This window comes from Chelonoidis abingdonii, chromosome 14 (genome assembly GCF_003597395.2).
Source record: "Chelonoidis abingdonii isolate Lonesome George chromosome 14, CheloAbing_2.0, whole genome shotgun sequence".
In the NCBI taxonomy this organism is placed as follows: Eukaryota; Metazoa; Chordata; order Testudines; family Testudinidae; genus Chelonoidis; species Chelonoidis abingdonii.
Window position 1 is genome coordinate 27797222 of NC_133782.1, and position 21837 is coordinate 27819058.

Sequence of the window (21837 nt, forward strand, 5' to 3'; positions counted from 1 at the left end):
ATCCATTCATCTTGCTTCGAGTGGATAGAAAATAAATCTTTAATTTTGCTCTTGATTGGTGGTTTTAGAGGAGATTGAGGTGATTAGAATGTACAGGAGCAGCCCTTGTTTGCTGATATGGGGGCAGGGTGGCCCAGCTGTGGATATGGCAGGATAGACTATCCCTATAGATGCATTGCTGCTTATTCTTTAATTTCCAGGCCTCCTGTATCCTGAAGGGAGGAAGAGTCTCAGTGGATAATGAATGCGATGAGACAATGTTCTTGGCCTCTCCAGGTCGGTATGCCAGTATGGATGTGTGAGGATAGAATTCAGGGTATGTCTACACTTCGAGATGGAGGTGTGATTCCCAGCTCAAGTAGACATACTTGTGCTTGCTCTAATCTAGCTAGCATGTTAAAAATAGAGTATTGTCATGGCATATGTACATAGGATCTTGGATGGGCAAATACTTGGTGTGGCTAGCCCCCTTTCTGCAGCACATGCTGGAGCACCTACCTTCTATTTTTGGCACAGTAGCTCAGTGAAAGCTAGTGAAAGTATCTCTGCTTGAGTGGGAATCACACCCCAGATGTACCCTCAGTTCTTTCCCCTCCTCTAGGACTCCTGTAACTGCTCTGGGAACCCTCTTGGTGGCACTGTGAGTGACATGCTAACCTGAGCCATGCCTGGCAGAGCATTAAAGGATCTTTTGATAAACACATTTGGTGTGTATGAGCAAGATCTGTGACCAGTTCATATCTGGTCCAGAAATACAGGATATGGTGTCAGGACTAAACTAAGAACAGAAACAGAAGGAAAATTCCAAGAAAGTTTGCAGACAGGAGGAATAAAACAACAAATGTTGCAGGATCTCCTCTTCATGCCACTCTTCAATATCCCAGAGAACTTCAGTATTGAGAAATATTCACAATGGACAGACTGGAAACAAGATTTTGCATTGCCACCAAGTTCCACAAAGAAACTTGAGCTATACGGGTATCTTCTTTAATTTATGCTATGGGGAAGCAAGCAGAGCATATCTTTAAATCCTTTGACTTTACTGAAGATAGTCACAAAGATGGCTAGGAAAGGGTTCTGCCTATGTTTGATGCATACTTCATACTTCAGAGAAATGTCGTTTATGAAAGAGCATGTTTTCACCAGAGAAACCAAGAACTAGAGGAAAATGTTGAATGTTTTATAAAAGCTCTGCATACATTGGCTGAAAATTATGATTTGGGAGAATGCAAAACATGAGAATATCAGAAACAAGCTGGTTATTGATGAACAGATAAAACCTTTGCACAGCAGCTATCTTTGAAGACAGACTCAGACTATGTCTGCACTGGCAATTGAACGACAAAACTTTTGTCTATCAGAGGTGTTAACCACCCCACCCCCCCAAAAAAGACAAAACTTTTGCTGCGACAAGTGCCAGTGTGAACAGCGCGTTGTCAGCAGGAGCGCTCTCCTGCCGACAACACAAACGCCACTCATTCGGGGTGGAAAATTTTGTCAGCAGGAGAGCCGACAAACAGCAGCTACACTGCATGACTTTTAGCGGCATGGCTGTAGCGGCACAGCCATGTCGCTAAAAGCTGTGTAGTGTAGATATAACCTTAAACTTAGCCACAGCTATACAGGAAGCAAAGCAGCCTGAACTGGTGACTCAGCAAAACCTAGAGCAACTTGAAAAACCTGAAAGTAGCTTAGAAACTGTAAACAGACACTTGAGTGTTACAAGTCATTATCATTAAACCCCGGAGGCAAGGAGAGAGAACTCCCAGGCTAAGAGAGGCAAATTTCAGCCTACATGCACAAGGGATGGAAAAAGTCATAATCGAAGAGATAATATGTGTCCAGCCAGAGGCACACGATGTAATACTTGCATGAAATATGGACATTTTGCAACTGTTGACTGCACCCAAGCACTCAGGGAATTGACTCGTGTTATACAGCCATTGTTCCTGGGATCTATCACTTGTGATGACCTAGAGCCTGCCTGGAGAGAGAAAGCGAAGATTCACGATCAGGCTAGAGACTCAGGAGCTGACATCACAGTCATCTCCGAAGGGAAAATCACCATCAGCCCTTCCCACACCTGACACAGCTCTGACTAGCCCTGGAGAGATTCTGAACTGCACCAAAGAAACGATTTACAAAGGCAAAAGCTTTGGATTCAGAGCAGAGGGGATCAAAAGATGACCAACAACTTCTCAGTCACATTGTGTCAGTCATGATGGTCCTAGCGAGACTGATGTAAGAACTCAATGGCGTACTTAATGTAAATACAGCACAGTACAAATCAACTTAAGAGATCACATTGAACCATACAGTGCAGAAACACGTCCACCAGGAAGACCTTGGAAGAGACTAGCTGCAGATTGATGCAAATTCACAAGACATCATTTCCTTGTTGTCGTGGATTATTTTTTCAGGTTTATAGAAATAATTTACTTGAAAGACATAACATATCACAGTGTTACTGAGAAACCGAAGTGCACTTGTGCTTATTTCAATGTTCCAGAAAACCAGTGACAGACAACAGGCCACAATTCACGGCAGCAGAATTTGTCATTCTGATGAAATAGCAGCCGACATTACCAGCAAACGAATGGAGAGGCTGAGAGTGCTGTACAGACAGCCAAAAAATCCTACAGCAGGAAGATCCATTGGTTGCTCTTCTGAGTTACAGATCAACACCAACAGTAGGTGCTAGACTAAATCTAGCACCTACAACTCCTGAAGGGAAGACAATTCAGAACTACTGTTCCATCTTTAGAAAAGAACCGATTTCCAAAGTGGTCACACATTAAGAGAGTAGCCAAATCAGATAAAAAAGCTAAAAGAGCTTAGGAACGCATTTACCGTAGACACCACTCAGCTAGAGAACTGCTGGGATTAGAACCTGGTGACCATGTTTGCGTCAAACTGGATGGAGAAAAAGGATGGACACCTCCAGCTGCTGTAAAGAAATAGAATCAGTGCTCAGATCATATGTTTATATATGATCGAGACCAACAGTGGAGAGTTTAACAGAAGCTGTCAACATCTACACTTTGTTCCTCTGAAAGAACAATCAACAGTGCAGACTTTACAGATGGCAGATGCAGAACGAGAAGACTCAAGGGTTCTAAACCAACTGCAACCAGTCACTGCAATTAACGGACAGCCGCATGACCAAGTCATTACATGTTAGGGCCATGTAATTAGGAAACCAGTATAATTCCACACTTAACAGACTGATACCAACTGAACTTCAAAGACAGTGTGAGAGTATAAATGTATTAAAAATGGTAGGAAAATAGAACTTAAACGGGAGACGGAACAGAATGTTAAACTGCATTATATTGTTCAGCCATAAGGTGGCACTGTGTACAAAATACCTTATTTGAGCTAACCTCAGCCATACTGGCAGAGCTAAAGAATCTTATGAGTAACACAGCTGGTGTGTGTAAACAAGCTCTGTGACCAGTCCAGATCTGGTGCGGAAGTACATGCCAAAGAGTGAATGAGACTTACCCACTTTGTCTCCTGCACCCATCTGTAGCATTGCTGGCAGTAGGTCCAGAGCAAGGCGGAAACTATTACTAAATGCTGTGTGTTTGTTTTCCATTTACACCTAGTCAGCAGAGCTGGCTTGTCCAAGGGTATGTCTACATTCTGGAGACTACACCGTCATAGCTATGTTGCCGTAACTTTGTTGGCATAACCCCATAGAGTAGGTACAGCCTACAGTGATGGAAGGGCTTTTCTATCGGTGTAGGATCACCATCTCCCCAAGCAATGGTAGCATTCTTCCATTGGCACAGATGCTTCTACACGGGGTGTTCGGTCGGCATAGCTAGGTCTGTACGAGATGTGGATTTTTCACATCCCTGACTGACATAGCACCGACCTGACTTTAAATGTGCACTGGGCCTAAGGAGCACAGAGTCATTCAGAGAGAGCAGGAGTTGGCTTGGCAAACAGCCACTTCCCATCACTTGCAGCCATTGTGCAGAAGCAAGCCGAGCTGGAAATCAGCAGCTACCAGGAGACTGATGTCACAAGCATGGGCCACATTTTAATAGAGAGATTGTCTCATGGACACTTACCCTGTCATTTGCAATCACAAACCAGGCCTGAGGTAGCAGATCCAGCAGATAAAACCTTGAACTGGGAATCAGGAGAGCTGGGAATCAGTTCTGGCTCTGCCACTGGCTGGCTGGGTGACCTAGGGCCAGTCACTGCCCCTCTCTCTGCCTCTGATTCACCTTACACCCTTTATCCATCATCTCTATTCAGATTGTAATGTCAACTCTTTCACACACTGTGTGTGTACGGCACTGAGCACTGCAGCGCCTTGGTTTCACCTGGGTTCTTTAGCCATTACGGTAATAAAAATGCAGGTCATGATAACAACTGCAGCCTGTGTTGCCATGGAGAAGTAATATTAGGTGAGTATTCCTTGTATTATTAGCAGTCTTTTCATGCAGTTTAGCAGCTGGGAATAAGGAGGAGGTGCCAGCACCATGTAATGAGCCAGCTGTCAGTAAGCGACCAGCAAGAAGCTCTGCCCTAGAGGCTCCAATTCGCCATTCCTTATGATGTAAAGAGAAGCATTAATAGTTACGATGGATGGAAGCCTTTGCCTTTGAATCTAGGGGGAGATTCAAATCAATTGGAGGGGGAGCATCACATTTTCCATGAAGGTGGGGTTTATGCAGTGTTTTCATTGGCCGTGCAGTTAGAACAAAACCCTCCGACACCGACGCTTTCCAAAGACTTTGGCTAATTTCGGTTTAAGTTGACTAGCAACCCTGATTCATTCCCGGTGTAACTCCATTGGAGTCAGTAGTGTGACACCAGAGACTAACCTGGCCTAACACATTTAAGCAGATCCTCTCTAAGCTTATTAAACTGTGCTAGAAGTAGAGATGGGCAAAGGAGGCAGTGTTGGGGTTTGGCCCTGCATTAAGGGTAGGCTAGAACTGGTGGTGAGATTTGATCAAAGCGAGGATTTACAGTTTAAATTCAAGAGCAGTGACATATTGTGAGCTGCTCCCACCAGTTTTCAGCTCCTAAGATTATACAACCAGTGCTGGGTGAGGTGGTTTATGCACAGGTGTGACAACGAGATCCCTACTTTGAAGAGCTCCCAGTCACATCTTGATGTCAGTAAGGTTGTCTAAGCCCCTGGGAGGCAGGCATTGGGATCATCCGTGCTGACTGTGGTCTGTTTGATGCATCAGAAGGGGAAAGGGTGGGATCCATGCCCCCTGCAGCTGTCAGTCGTGGAGCTGCCTAGGGGAGAGAGAACTTGTGTAACCCATTTTCGTTCTCTTAATGTGTCTTCTTACTCCTCTCTGCTGAGGGCATGGTGGGAGGGGTCATTCCCTCCCTCAGTCTGCAGTAAATCCCGTGTAGCTCTAGCAGGGGCATGCAAGAGGCATGGGAACAGTTTCCATCATACTGATTCTGACTTGTGGGTCCTGCTGAGGGCTGTCTCCTCCCAATTGCCAGCTGCAGCTGGAGGGAGTTATCTTTAGCATGATTCTCCTTGGCCAGGCCTGTCAGGGGAAGGTGACACTATTTTCAGGCCACCTGGCCCATTTAGCCTGCAAGGAGCCCCACTCCCCATGTGACAGTAAGGAAGACACTGCACATGTTCAGTTCCTCTCTTCCCCCATTGTCTTTCCCAGGCTTCTCTTGGTTACATGTGGGTAACTGAGCCACTCCAGCCCTGAAAGGGGGTTTACTGTAGGACCTGCAGGTGCTTGCTCAGCATTCAGCACCTCTCAGAACCAGCTCTTCATATCCGTATACTTAAGGGGGCAAATCTCAAGTCCTTTTTTTACTCAGTCCTTTTTCAAGTCAAACTCCCAGTGAATTCTGAGAAAACGGAGAAGGGACCTCAGGACTTGATCCACGTCAAGCCCGATCTAAATTAAAGACTGAATTCTGATCTAAGTCACTCATAACAGCTGTGCTCCTCTGGGTCAATGCACCTGAGAGCTGGGCACAAAACATTCTCTGATCCGAACTTCCAAGGGAGATCAGGTGAACGCAGAATCTGGCTGTTCTAGGAAATGTGCCAAGCTAGATTAGATGGATAGATTAGATAGATAGATTAGATAGTCAGATATATTAGATTTCTGCTGAACTTCAGGTGGCTTCCATATAAAAAAAATGTATACTCAGCAATACACAAGTGAAAAGCAGCTCACAAATGGAAAATCTATTTTTCTGTCCATCTATCCTGATATGTCTCCCATCTATATGTGTCTATCTTTCTATCTATGGCATTAAATCTAAAGTGCCATTCATCACAGTATCTAAGTGCTGCTTGTGCTTGTGCTATTGGTATTGCTCAAGTAATGGTATCTCCTAAGCAAAAGTTAGTGATAGCTCAGGAAAAGCCCAGCTGGGATATGTATGTGTAGTTAACCAAAATCTGAGGCTCCCTCCCAGGCCAAAATTCTCTAGCGCCATCCCCTACAATCTCACTCCATCCCTCCTTCAAGACGCTGCCTGTGGATTGGTAGGAAGCAGAGCCTTCTGGGTGGTCATAGACGGAGACACTGCAAAGTTATACATCAAAGGGGAAATGAAGAGCTGGGTCTGGAGATGAGCCTGAGGAATGGTGGTGGTCATCTGTTGGTGTGGCTTTGGATTGTAAGGTCTCCAAGGTAGAGGGACTGTATCCAATTCTACGTGTGTGCAATACCTAGTACAATGGAATCATAACTTATGTTGGGGCTTTTAATTAATAATTGATATTAGACATGATCACATACAAAGGCGGTGCGTGACTCTTGTGTTTGGGAAGGCTGAGCGCGAGCACCGGAAGCTCCCTAGAAATGGTTGTGGGGCCCTGCCCCCACTCAACTTCCTCCCCCAAAGCCCTGCCTGCGCTCCACTCCTGCTCTGCCCTGAGGCCCCAGTCCCACTCGGCCTCTTCCCCCAAGGCCCTGCCCCCATTCTGTCTTTTCCTCCAGGTCCTCTTGACCCACCACTTGCACCTCTCCACCCCCTCCCCTGAGTCCCCACTGCTCACTCCTTTCTGCCCCCTCCTGCTTTAAGGGCAAGCAATGGGCAGAGTGAGAGCAGAGAGGGGTGAGTGGTGGGCTCAGGGGCTATGGGGAGGAGGAGCAGCACTGGCCGGACCACGAGGGAAGAGGCTGAGTGGGGGCAAGGCCTTAGGGCAGAGCAAGAGCAGAGCCACGGTCCAGGAGCCGGTGCCCCTCCCTCCCCCACCCTGCTTATCGGGTGCTTTCAGCAGCAGCACTTCAAAGGGGACCGGCTGGTGCGCCTCCAAGGGAGGTGTGCCACATCTGGCGTTTCTTGCCTCATTTGGGGAGGCTTAGCCTTCCCAGTCTCTTCTACCCACTGCCCATGATCATGTACCCCTCTTCCAGATGAGCTCAAATTGCCTCCCTTGGCCGTGGGAAGCTCCAGTTCAGAGCTGGTTCCGGGTATCTCCAGGCCTTGGGCCTATTCTGTAATCAACAGTAATGTGAAGAATATGGCTGGGTAATTCAGACTCAGTTGGGAGACCTTTAGCATGATAACATCGTTTTCTAGATCAAAAGCCGAAGCAGCTCTCTAATCAGAGGCCACCTCACACAAGCTTTAAATAACTTAGTCCAAATGCTCAACATAATAAAGCTAAGCGGCTGCAACTCTCCTGGCCTCATGTTGAGAGGCAGCCGAGATGTGATTACACTGCTGAGCCTCCTGCTGTGATAGGATCACAATGACAGCTGGGAAATGGCTCATGAAAAATTATATTTTTAATACATTAAGGCTGAAATTACCACAGCATCAGAAGACGGCACGCAGAGTGGGGAGGGGGCTGGCTGGCTGGCTGATGGGCTGTTGCAGTGCACACAGGGATGAAAGGCTAGTGGAAATTAGTTCAAATCTTGCCCAGATCACAAATGAAATAAATTTGGCTAGCTCTGGGCATACTGTAGGTGGATCCCTTAGCACCTTAATCATCCAGTGGCCCCACTGATTGTTTAGCAGGCTTCCTGCTTCTGATATATTTTAAAAAATCGTGTTGGTTGTTGTGTCTTTAGCTAGTTATTGTTCAAATTCTTTCTTGGCCTGCCTAATTATGCTTTTACATTTGACTTGCCAGAGTTTATTACTTTCTATTTTTCTTAGTAGGATTTGACTTCCATTTTTTAAAGGGTGCCTTTTTGCCTCCAACCACCCCTTTTACTCTGCTTTTTAGCCATGTGGCATTTGTTTTAGTTTTCTTACTGTTTATTTTTTTTTAATTGGGGATATATTAAGTCTGAGCCTCTATCATGGTGTTTTTAAATAGACTCCATGAGGCTTGCAGGCATTTCACTCTTGTGACTGTTCCTTTTAATTTCCATTTAACTAGCTTCCTCATTTTTGTGTAGTTCACCTTTTTGAAGTTAAAATGCTACTGTGGTGTGTTTCCTTGGTATCCCCACCACCACCACCCACCCACACACAAGGAGGTTAAATGTAATTACAGTATGGTCACTATTACCAAGTGGTTCCATTATATTCACCTCTTGGACCAGATCCCTGAGCACTACTTAGAACTAAATCAAGAATTGCTTCTCTCCTTTTGGGTTCCAGGACTTGCACTCCAAGAAGCAGTCATTAATGGTGTCTAGAAATGTTATCTCTGCATCCTGTCCTGAGGTGACATGTATCCAGTCAACATGGGGATAGTTGAAATAATTACATGCTCTTGCATAGCAAACCCCCTTCTGTTTCCACTGCCTGTCTTCAACAGCTATAGGAACAAGGGCGTTAACAGCTGGCCATTGTCTGGACTGCTCTGTTTCACTGCAGGGGAGAACCATGAGGGTACATACCCCAGAGATCTGGCTGCTGGCCACTTAGAACAGGTCACCTAAAGCACCAATGCACCAGATGTTCCTAGATTTCTATGTCCAGCTGCTGATCCATCTGTGGAACATGCCATATGTCAGTTGTTTGCACAGAGTCATTACGCAAGGTGGGGCTCAGTTGAGGAAGTCCACAGCACAGCGAAGAACCTTCGCATCCTCTGCCCTTCTTGCTCTACCAAGCCCATCATTGGTGTGTCAATGCAGCTGAATGTAGATCAGAAAATCCACACTGTCCATAAAATCCTGGACTATCATTTTGAGGGCCATTATCTGAGTTTCCCATACAGGTGAGCTGCACTTCTCTTCATGCTGAATGGCTGCATTATACAGCCAGCTGTTAGGTAAATTGGTATTTCGGTCCTGGCCCATCATTAACTCGGAATTCTAGGAAGTAAACTATGCCCAACAATGGAATCAATAAGCTTCCCAGTGCATGTCCTTTGCTTTGTTAACAAAATCATCACATAAGCAATTGTTGAAATTTGTTCTCAGATATTGCTCCTACAAAAACAGTTGCGCATTGTTCAATGAAATTAGCACAATATAGCCTGTTGTGTATTTCCAGCCATCCCCTTTCCACTCCCCTGAGCAGCCACAGGCCCTATGTTAAGTCATGACATTCACTGAGCTAGCAATGCCTGAGGGGAAACCTGAAAGAAGCAATGGGGAGCAGGTAGAGGAAATGTATAGGGCAGTGGTTCTCAAACTTTAACAACCCAAGAACCTCCATTTTGATTTAAATTTTTTCACGGACCCCCAAGCTCCCCGCGCTTCCCAGTCTCTGCCCCCACTCCACCCCTTCCCCCAAGGCCCTACCACTGCCCCACTTCTTCCCGCCCTCACTCCACCCCTGCCCCTCTTCTTGCCTGCCTCTTTCCACCCCCTCCCTCGAGCTTGCCCCATCCTCACTCTTCTCCCTCCTTCCCAGCACCTCCTGCATGCTGCTGAACAGCTGTTCCATGGTATGCAGGAAGCATTAGGAAGGAGGAGGAGGAGTTGATGGAGGGAGAGGAAGGAGTTGATCAGTGGGGCTGGCAGATCCCCAGAGTACCATCAAGCAGGCTAGGCAGAGCTAACACCAACTTGTCTGGGATGTCACCCAGAAGCATAGCATAAGTTTGAAGTACAGACAGTAGTACAGAGCCAGTATTCATAACTTAAACTACAGAAATGGTGCACACATATAGACACCATAATTATAACCAGCAAACCATAACCTTGTCTTTGACACCTCATTTGACCCCCTTTATACAAGATTCGGTGCCACCACTGGACTTCAGTCGCAATCATGTTCTATATGGTCCCAGATTATGTCAATAATGTTACACTATGTATCTCGGGAGAGCTACTTCCTGCTTAGATAGAAAAGCTTCCTTTGTTTTCATTCTTTTTCTGAATGCTGCCCCAGAGGGGTGTTTTCTTCTTTCACTCATGACTGCTGTGCTGTGCCAGCTCTAGTGGCTCTCTACACTCAACTGAAGGGGACAAATAAGCTGGCTGGTAGCAGGGCCTGAGTGAGGGCAGATATCAGTATCTTAAGGGCCTAACTGGCTCCTACTATTTCAGCTGACTGCCTGTTCTCCTCAACTGGGTTCAGGGAAGCAGCAGGAAACAGGAAGCTCCCTGAGAAGCTGGTGTTAATCAGTCCAGGCTCCTGGAGGTGCTAGGGAGGTACATAAGAGGCTCCTCCATCTCTCTCTCCCTGCAGCTCCTGCTGCTTTTGGTTATTCCCTCTCACCTTTTCTCCTGCCTGCCTGTTAGGTCTCTTGTGTCCTCGTTCCTCCAGCACAGCACTCCACCATCTCTGTGCATCTAGAGCAGAAAGAATACATATGCACCAGCAGACACAATTTTCTACACTCTGGGTCCTAGTGGCGCTGGATTAAAAAGGCCAACCACAGTGAGACACAATAAAACTATTGCTGCTCCCCACAAGCTGCTGACAGGACAGAGGGGGTACCTCCCTTTTTGTGCTTGAGCTGTGTTTCATTATCTTTCATCGCTTGGCTCCCCCCAGCCCTCTGCCTGTCAACACATGTTAAAGGAGGAGGAAAATCAGACCAAAGTCAATTGCCGTGTTTCCTCTCCTGCAATGCCAATTGGTTATACACACTTCCCCCCTGAGCCAAGCATCAGCCATCTCTCCTGGTGCTTGGTGAAGTGGTGACACATGGAAGCTGTATTTAAAAATAAAGTTATGTTTTCTAATAGTGCAAATATATAGATAAAAAAAAAATAAAGCCCACCAACTGGAGTTAAAATGACTTGGCAGGCTATATCGGCGTTTGCATGTCAAGTGATTTATTGGATACACTGGGTTTTCGTGCTGCACTGAGAGCTCAATACACTAATGTGTGCTATTTATCCACAGAACAGGTACATCAAGAGCAACAGAGCTGAAGGCTTCTCCCACGCTGTCCACCATCAGTGTGCCCCAACACTGCTCTAGTAGGACCCTTCTTCAGGGAAATATTGTGCTGGGGTCTCCATGTCCATCTAGTCGCTGGTCTCATGCTGAGACGGGTGTACAGAGTTACTAATTACTGCCAATTATGTGTTGCGGACACTAGGAACTGGTCTGAAACCACCGAGGTTTCATCTCACGAAGGTAAAAGGAGGCTGGTATAGCAAGTGGACATTGTATGGGCACTGGGTATATAGCAATTTCAAAAAAAAAAAAAAGAATGTTCAGTTTCCAAGGGAAGCACTCAAAAGTTAGGAAACACCAGACTTAAGGTTGCCCTTGTGTGTATGCATTAGGATACAGTTTTTAATTACATGATCACATACTATTTTTTTCCACAGGCCCCCTGCCTCATTTGCAGGATGGCTGAGACTCGCTGATCGTGAGCAGCTATTCAGTATTGTTTTATTCTCATTGTGTGGCCTAATTTAGTGCACACTTGTCAAGACTATAAGCAACTGAAAACAGGGTCTTTTGATGGAAAGTGTCAAACAACCACAACATTAGGTGGTGCTGTCAGCTCCCCCTATACAATATAAATATATATGAATATAAGAAAACTTTGTTTTCAGTCATTACCATTCTGGACTGGACTTAAAGGGTACCTCCTTTTTTCTGCTCGAACTGTGCATATCACTGTCTTTTATCACTTGGCTCTCACTGGCTCTCTCAGGAGATGAGAGGTGTTGTATCACACTACCATTTCTTGTAGCCAGCTAGTCCCTCTTCTTACAATGGTTGTACCATTTTCTAAAACACTGCTGCAGAGAGCATTGCTGTGTTGGTGTTGAGATATTTTCTGGGAAGGGGCAAAACCAGTTGGTTTTGCATGACCAAACCCAGAGGTGGTTTGGGTTCATGTCCCATTCTAGCTAAAACTCTAAAGTTTGGGGGCAGAGGTAAGGAAATTGGATGGAGTGAAATATTCACCCTAAATCCACTGCAATGGATCTTTGAGTTCATTCATGAAATTCAATCCTTGCTTAAGAGTGTTTGGAGAACATGTGCTGAGGTTTATCACAACCAGCTCTTAAGCTGGTGACTCTCCATCTCCCAGGTGGCTTCCCTTGATCTTCTCCCATAGCTGTTTCTTTTCCAGCAAACAAACCTCGAACCTCTCTGTAGATAAGATAAGAGGGCATCTGAGTTAAGAGGATGTAGGTCCAGGCAGGTGCGGTGGAACTGGGGGAGCAGTGAGCGGCTAGCAAGCTTGCAATCAGAAGAGGGTCAGAGACTAGAGTGGGACCCTTGGGCTGCAGCAGCTTCTGTGGCACCAGAGATCAGATAGGAGCTATTGGGACCCCTCCTCACAGCACAGAGATGGGTCCCCCACCCCACCTGAACTGGGTATCAGTAGCTCCCATCACTCTTCCTTCTAGCCCTCCACTCCCCCATTCACAGCAAATTCCTACCCCCACACCCCATGACTATGGGCTTAGTTTGGAAGAGGCGGCACTTGGAAAGGCTATCTATGGGGTTCCCCTTTAGAGTCAAGCTCAAACCTCCATGTAAAACTGCTGGAGTGGGGACCAAACTGCAGGATTAAATTAATGAGCTCAGTCCTACAGGGTGGCACAGCCTGGTTCTGTTTAACATAGAGATAGGCATACCTGCCAGTGGTTAGCTTAACAGAGCCTCAAAGTTTTTGTTTGAGCTGATTCATTCAAATCAGTCCTATTTAATTTGACCCATCCCTCCAGCATTCAGAGAAGTGAATCTCACTTCGTCTACACTTAAAATGTAGTATTGCTACAACCCTCAGAAGTGTGAACAATCCACATCTGTGATCACCACAGCTGTGCCAACCTAACGCCCAGAGTGGACACAGCTAGGTCAATGGAAGAATGCTTCTATCATCCCAGTTACCATCATTCAGGAGGTGGTGCTTCTACAGTGACAGAAAAACCCCTTCCAGTGGCATAGGCTGTGTCTACACTAGAGAGTTATATTGGCGTAGCTATACCATTGTAGCTATGTTGCTATAGTCTCCATAGGGTAGATATGGCCTGTCTGTAGGAGGTGCTTGTTCCACTCCCTACAGAACAATGCCAGTGTCTCCGACAGTCTTTGAGTGCTAGATTTTCAAATGAGTCAGGCATATACGTGCACGTTCAAAATATAAATGCAACTGCATGGCTAGTTTGCATGAGTGATTAAGTCAAGTCAGATAGCTGCTAAAGCAAATAGACAACGAGGATCATTTTCTCTATGTAGCTCCTTGAATTGTGCACATAACTGGAGAAAGCGTGCATGCAAGTTAGGCAATTGTGTATGAGTTTTCATACCCAACTCATTTGAAAATCTAGCTGTGAGCCTTGCCTTTTCATAGATCAGGACCTAAATGGCACCCAGAAAATATGCTCACTTATGCGCACAAACAAGGAACTACACATACATCCACATGCTTGTGAATGTGAGTATGCAGATATTTATGTTATATGTGTACAATTAACTATATGTATGCATGCACATAGTTTGCAGCTGCATCTTATTTTTTTAAATTAGCCTATTGCATTTACTGAATTTTCAGTGACAGGACAGTACAAGGAAGGGAGAAGAAAGAAGTCATAATTGGTGAATAAAATACATTCTCCTTATATTGGCAGGAGTCTGCAAGCAAGAGGATGCATGTCCATAAACAGGGGCAGCTCTAGCCTTTTTGCCACCCCAAGCATGGTGGCACGCCACGGGGGGACGCTCTGCCAGTCGCCAGTCCCGTGGCTCCAGTGGATCTCCCGGAACCGCCTGCTGCCCTCCCAGCGACCGGCAGAGCGCTCCCCGTGGCATGTCACCTCAAGCACATGCTTGGCGTGCTGGGGCCTGGAGCCACCCCTGTCCATAAAGAATCATCTGCATAAAGAAAGGTCCCCTGGTGTGCAAACGTTACAAGAGCTGACATGAATGTGTATCTGAGTTAGAGACCTGTCAGTCCAGCCTTCAAGCATTGTCACAGCTGCTACGTAATGGGGAGGACAGGTTGAGGCTTTCTTCCAGTTGAGCGAACTGGAATGCACTTACTAGTGTGTTAACAATTAGTGGGATCTCTGTCTGAAGAAACCAATGAAGACGTCACCCAGGAGTATTGTGGCAGGCTATTTAATCTGACAAAGAACAAGAAGCTCATCCTTGTGACAGGCGCTTACTCAAACTGCTCCAATTCAGGACATTTACGGGCTTTTGCTAACAAAAACCACTGTTCCCTTTGTATTTCCATTACTGTCATGACTGAGACGATGCTCCATGGGCATGAGGAATACTAACCAGCACCTTTGGCTCTACTGCTGCCTAGAAAACTGTACAAAAGTTGTGAGGGTGGTAAACAGGTATGGAGGAAGTCCTTTCTATGGGTTAGGCTGGCAAACAGAGGGCTAGAACTCCTGGGTTCTGTCCCTGGCTTTAACATTATTGCTCATTTTACTTATGGCTGCCTGAGTTTCTCCATCTGTAGTCTGGAGATGAGAACATTTAGATACCTCAGAAGGTCTTGTGAAACTTAATCAATGTTGGTAACATAACTTGGATAAAAGGAGTTGGAAACACTCATTAGTTATTTTTTTATTTTATTTTTTTATTACACCCTCTTCAACATACAGAAATATCATAGTGTATTTCCCCTCTTTGTCCAGCAGCTTGCCCCAGAAAGGGGTGGTCTTTTTGCAGGCCATTCGGGGAGAAACCTTTGCCAGAGACATGGCGGTCAAGAATGTCCGTTTCTATCAGTAGACTGGGCCCAACAGGAATGAAGGAAACTATGTCCATTCTGCATACCACTTGAGCTGGGTCATTATTGTTATTATTTATATTTCTCCTGGAGACCTGGAACAAGGATTAGGGCCCCATTGTGCTAGGAGCTGTACAAACGAGTACTCAAAAGATTGTTCCTACTCCAGAGAGCAAGAACAAGGGAGTGAGGGAGCTGTTACCGAGACAGATGAGTAGAAATATTTATGAGTAATAATTTTTGACATCAGAGTGCTGCAGCAGTGAATTATTTTAGAACTCACTACCTCAAAGGGTTTGGACTTCCTTGCCTTGCAGTCAGCTAAAGATGCTGATGTGAATTTAGTAAGAATTAAACATATTCTCTCAACTACTGACATTTCACTTGAACTGCCTTAACTAGGATTTCTTCTCCCCCACCCTGCCCCAACTTCCTCAGGCTGCATGATTTGCGATGGAACAGAAAAAAAAAAACAGAAGGTTCCAATCAAACTTACTAACGTAGCTGTCAGTTGGCTGTCGCCCTGGCAAAAGCGTTGTTGATGCATATTGAAATGTCTCAGTGAGTGATCAAAAGTTTTCCTGTATTGCCATGGAAATAAAAAGGAAGCTGGATTTCAACAAGACAAAAATCTTGCAGCTCTTTGTCTGATTGTCATCATCATGATGACACAGTATCAACATTCTCCACTGAAAATGAAGGACACATTTCCAGCACTGTCCTGTCTAGCGCCTGAGGAAGAAAGGCATGAACTATTCCCTTAGCCCTGCTCCTCTTCACTTGCATAAAGCTTGAATAATGAGCTTGGGTACCACAGTGTTGCCAACTCACACAAGTTTCCCAAGATATCTGGTGGTTTTCGTGCATCCCCATCTCTTGGAGTTAGGTTATTTTGTGAGAATGTCAATCTTCATTTAAAAATAAAATACATTTCCGGCCTTTTGTGGTTGCAGAGAAAGCAAAGAAAATAAAATGTAGGGTTTTTTTTATTTTTAAATCTTACAAATTTTTTTGGAGATGGACTCATGATGTTTGAATGTTTGAGGTTGGTATGACTGCAAATACCAATCACCTCCTTCTTGCACTGAGCGCTCCAATTAAATTCACCCTGGGCCAAGGGCCAGCACAAAGTCTGTGCACTCAAGATAGTATTCAAGAAAGTGGTACTTAAGTGCTGCATAGACCTCATGATGGCCCTCTGCACAGGGATGAATTTCACCATCCGTAGACATTTTATTCTCTTGACCATTCTTACCCCACTCATGATATGTATTTTCCATCTGCCCTTGTTATTTGACTTTTCTGATCTACCTCTGCTGTTTAAGATTTTCTCCTTCTTATCACTTCAGCCTTCGCTTATCCTTGGTGACAAACATTGAGTGATAACGCAGAAGTGGGGATTTCTTATGGGAGAATCTATTAGAAGACGCTGTTTTCAGCCATATGCCCAACGTCACACTCCAAGCAGACACTGCAGGGGTTTGTGCAGTAGCTACAGTCTATGACTTGGTTTACCTTGTATTCATCTCAAAAAAGGAAATCTGTAATATTGCCAACGATTCCTCTTATCTGGCAAAAATACCAAAGCACAAAGAAAATAGAAAAGTCCTCTCCAAAGCCATCTTGCAATTGTTTATGGTTTCAGAGCAAATTACAGTGGTTAGACAAATAACCTGCGCAGAACATAAATTCTTATAAATATTCCCAGTACAATCAGCTGCCTCTCAGCAAGGCTGTTTGTGCTATTTTACCCTTGGTATAAAGCTGCTGTTCTTTGAAACCTGGCTTCTTTTGAAGTCTATTATATCTACCACATAATCTCTCTTTCCCCTTTTTATCTTGCACCTGGCTGTTTCATTCCAATTCCGTCTCGCCTTAGAATTCCTTTATGGGAGTGGGCATATTGCACTAACAACAGGGCATGTGTATGTGTGTGAAGAAAAGCCATCGGCAGGAAGATGATACGGAATATGCTACAGAGAATGGTACTGCAAGTGTGTCACAATATATGCTTGTGATAATATATTTCCTGTGATCTATACAGTGGCAGAATGCAGAGAGAGAGAGAGAGGAGTCAAGATGGCATTGAATACCCAAAGAGCTGGGATATGAATTCACAAGCTGCCTATTGTGCTCCTGTAAAATGTTTGCATTCCTTGTTCATTTAAAATCATGCAATCCAGCCTAAAATACAAAGATTTCATATACAGAACGAATGGCAGCAGAACTTCACAAGCAGGCTGGATTGTGACAGACCCTTGCATGAGGGAGAGTGCAAAGGACATTGTGATGGGATGTTCATCCCACATCAGCCTGGAAGGGGTTAATGAGGCTGAGAAGGGGTGAATTAACCAGCTAGGCCACAGCTGAGGGGAATTAGGTGGCCTAAGTAATCGCCTGAATGATGACTTCACCCAGCTGAGAAGCAACAGGCAGGGCTAGGATAAAGCCAAGAAGCTAGCAACAGAAAGGGGCTGCAGGGAAGTAGGCTGTTGTCACTCCCTGGGAGTAAGGAGGGGTGTTTGAGGATACAGGGTTCAGAAGTCTGTAGTGACTCCATGGGAGGAGGGAGTTTGAGTTGGTAGGCTGCAGGGCAGAAGCTGTATGAAGGAGACCAGGGAAAGAGCAACAAGGTCCAAGGGAAAGCCCAGTTGCCATGTACAGGGTTCTTGGACTGGAACCTGGAGTAGAGGGTGAGTCTGGGTTCCCCTACCAGCCACTGGGGATGTGGCACCATTTGAGCAGTGCACAAGAAGATTGCCTGAGATCGTTGGTATGGAAAGACTTTGATACCCTAGAAGGGGAAGACTATAGTGACCTGTCCAGAGGGCCAAGCTGCGAAGACAGAGCATCCTGAGTTTCAGGGAGTGTTAAAGAGACAGCAAGGTGTGCAGCACGCAGCAGAAGGGAGTGTCGGGCCTGAGTGGAGCTAATCCCCAAGCTTGGCCACAAGGATGAGCCCCTACCCATGAGTAAGGTACCCTGTGACAGGCATGCACAAACAAAGTCCCTGAGCTAGTGCAGTGTACAGAACTGCTCCCTCCATTCTCCTCAGTGGTCCATCGCTAACAACTTTAAAATCAAAACTGGATGTTTGTTTCTAGAAAGATCTGCTCTATGAATTATTTTGGGGAAGTTCTCTGGCCTGTGTTATACAGGAGGTCAGACTAGTTAATCACAATGTTACCTTCTGGCCCTGGAATCTATGAATCTATAAATTTTCTCATATAACAATCTCAGGATTGAGGTTATGTGCTGAGTTCCTACTAGAATGTTTACTAGCATGCTTCAGAGGTGGGTGAGTTCGAGTTTGATATGTCCTTTTTCTTTGTCACTGCCAAGGGTGAGTAAAGAAACAAGCTGTCAGATTAGGGAAGAACAAAGACATGCATTTGTTGACAGCCATATCAGAATTGTTGACAAAGTATTTCTAGTTCTAACAATTAATATGACACTTTGTCAACACAAGGCTCTAGGTACCTTATTGATTCAAGCTCAGTAAATCCAGATGCCGAATCTACTGAGTAGTCAATAATTAAACTACACTAATAATTAAAAAGAATTTACACTAGGACTTCTACCACATATCTATCTACTTAAAGGAAATGAGGACTTATTATGTATATAAAATTCCACTAAGGAATGTCTATAGTGGTGCATAGGCCACCCTTTTAGTATAAAAGTATCTTGCAAATGATATATTTCATGTTTTCATCCCCAGATTTGAAAGTTTGTCCCTGGCCATGCACTTGTTCAAAACACTTGACTGAGGAGGAGACATCTGACCTTTGCCTCTGGCCATATTTGTTTCCTGTGATGTCCCAGGGTATTCTAGCACACCGAATCAGTCATCTCTCCTTGGATACCATCTGCTTCCATGTGATCTTTTCACAATGCACAGTACTGCTGCTGATTTTTAACTTGAACTGCCTCTTTTTTCAGCAAGGTAATTGCTGTGCATTAGCTGCCACAGGCCACACAACCTGCACATGCTAATCTGTGCCTATTATCAGATCAGAGTGACATTTTAGTGGCCAGATGCAACTTTTAAATTAAAATATGTTCCACAGCGTGGAATTCCCAAGGCTTCTTTGACAAAGAAAACAATATGAATACAACCTCATTAACAACGAATGCACAATTCCAGGCGTCAAAACACCTCCAACTAGCTCCTAGTAGGTCACAGATGATAAGTTTATGGAACACTATACAAACTTTTTCACTGATAAATTTGTCAATCTGATCTTTAACCAAGGAAGCAAATGGGAAGACCATCTGCATCAGAATGACATTCCTCATAGTCCTGCCTCTCATGCCAGTGTGGTGTGTTTAAACTATTCTTTTGGCACATGCCCAAAAGACATAAATATTTGTTTAATGTATAGTCATGCACCCGAGCCAAAATAACCATGTGTCCTGTGTTTCTTAGGGAGCAAGTAACATCTCTGTGCTCTTTATCAACAGTCAAAGAACAGGAGAGTGACCATTCTCTGGAATGGGTTACCTAGGGAGGTGGTGGAATCTCCTTCCTTAGAGGTTTTTAAGGTCAGGCTTGACAAAGCTCTGGCTGGGATGATTTGGTTGGGAATTGGTCCTTCTTTGACCAGAGGGTTGAACTAAATGACCTCCTGAGGTCCCCTCAAACCCTGATATTCTATGATTCTATGATTCTCCTGTATCTCTGGCCATGTCCATTAGAAGAAAACTTCAAGCAAGAGATTAGGAAGACAACCTTACCAACCTGGTCTCTTCTGTCTAGATTATTTATATGTCCCCTATTACCATAGCAACTGATGAGCTTGCCATCTTTAATGTATTTGTTCTCACAACTCCGATGTTGTGAAGTAGGACATTGCAATCATCCCCATTGTACAGATGGGGAATTGAGGCACAGAAAGGCTATATAACTTGCCCAAGGTCAGATAGAAAGTCTGTAGCAGGTCAGGAAACTGAGTGCCAATCTCCCACATCTCAGGTTAGCACCCAAACCCCACCAGACCTTCCCTCTCTCTCTTCCTTCCTGTCCCTTCTCCTTTGTTTCATTTTCTCCCTACCTTTTCCAACAATTTTCACTCTTCCAAAGTTTGCTCAGTTCAAGCAAATTGTTCTATTTTTGTTCTCACAGAATGTTTATCGTGTTAGCCCTAAACACAATTAGATATTGTTTAGACCTCTGTTCTTCAAAGCTAAGTTGAGATATGCTTCTTTTCTAGATTCCCTTATTTATGCATTGTGGGCCCAGTACAGCACAGCATTTAGCCTGTGCTTAAAGTTATGCACATGCATGTGTGTTTTGCTAGATCGAAGGACAGAAAGCAAATTGCAGTTATGGCCAAAGTTCCTAATGAGGCTGGACCCCAATTATTAAAATACATTAGGTAGTTTAATACAGAGAGCACCATTAAATCATGTCTTGCTTCGAAGCTTCCCTGGTCATCCTCAGCCTCTTTGCAGAGGAGGCCAACAAGGGTGTCTATCCATGACAGTCATGGTGATGCTTTAAGGAGCTGCCTTTAGACCAGCTACCTATTCCTTTCATGGAGTAATAAACTAATCTAGATAGCTGTGGAAATACAACCATTGTGGAGGGGCAAATGCTGAGTGTGCCTTGGCACTCACAATGTGTATGAGGAAATGGCTCCAGGGGGAAGGAGGTCCACCTCTCTGAATTGATTAAGAATAAACATGGCCCAGTTGAACAAAAATGTGAGACCCTCAATCCTGCAAAGTGGCAGCTAGAAATTTGCAGGGGACTCTTCAGAGCACAGATCCCAGCTCGTCTGATCCACCTTTAATCCAGCGTGGAGCCCGGCTAGACTGAAGCATTGGCACCCTCAAGCAAACTGAATGGATGCAGATGGGCAGTGCTACAGCAGGACTCCCTGGATTCAGCCAGACTTGTTCCGGAAGAGTTCCAGCAGCTTCACTGCCATGGAGAGGATACAGCATGAGCATCCACATCACTTGGCCAGCTCTGCTGTCTGGTTTATGTGTGGCTGTAGAGCTGGGGTGGGCCTATCCTCCCCTCATCACTTCCCTAGGCAGCTTGTGTCCATATAGGGATTAGGAGGGAGCAGAGCCTCCTGTCCCCAGGCAAAACGTGATCTGTACATGTGCTGGGCCACAGGTGGCTCCATGTGTTTCTACCACCCAGGAGTGCACCACCATGTGGCCCTTCCCATTCCAGCCCTGAATTTGGACCTGATCCAAGGCCCATTGCAGTCCATGGGAACTGCTGCATTGATTTCAGTGGGCTGTGGATCAAGTCCTGAGAGCCTGTATCTCCACTTATTTTCATGGCAGTGGCTGCATAAGCATCCCTCCTTCCGAGGCCCTGCTAATGGCAAATTGCACAATCTTGAAAGAGAGACCAAAAAAAAAAAAAGGCACCAGCCCAGCGCTCCTAAATGTAGATCTTTATCCTGCTGCTTTGCAAGGAGCTCTGAAATAGAAATAAAACAACTGGCTGATAATTAGCTCTAAAGACACACAAGCAATTGTGCTTTATCGTGTACAAGCACTTTGATAATAGGCCAGGCCGGGTGCCATGAATTGCTTATTCATTCTTATTTAGTAAAATGTTTTGCTTAATTAAAGAGTGCACTGATTTATAAACATGCATCCCCAAATATTATTCACTCTGCACCTGCCAAGAGAAATGCAGGCTGTCTCCACGTTGCAGCATGGTCTTCGCATTATTTCATTACTCCAGCTATGCTCCTTCAGCGCTGATTGTGATGGATTCTGAAATTATGAAGTTGTAAATACAAAGGGAATAGCCGGCACCACAC

The 21837-nt window shown here is 45.0% G+C and overlaps 1 long non-coding RNA gene across 7 annotated transcripts; it reads left to right on the top strand.

Annotated features, from left to right (window-relative positions):
• Positions 1 to 695: 695 nt before the first annotated feature.
• LOC116827316 (uncharacterized) lies at positions 696 to 15985 on the top strand. Of its 7 annotated transcripts, none has more exons than XR_012656998.1 (5): positions 696 to 978; positions 4461 to 4676; positions 8744 to 8858; positions 11233 to 11469; positions 14952 to 15985. It is a non-coding gene; the product is annotated as an uncharacterized LOC116827316 (long non-coding RNA). The 7 variants fall into 7 exon arrangements; XR_012657000.1 differs by having other exon boundaries at positions 14955 to 15985; XR_004374271.2 differs by lacking the exon at positions 14952 to 15985 and adding an exon at positions 13932 to 13960.
• Positions 15986 to 21837: the final 5852 nt, after the last annotated feature.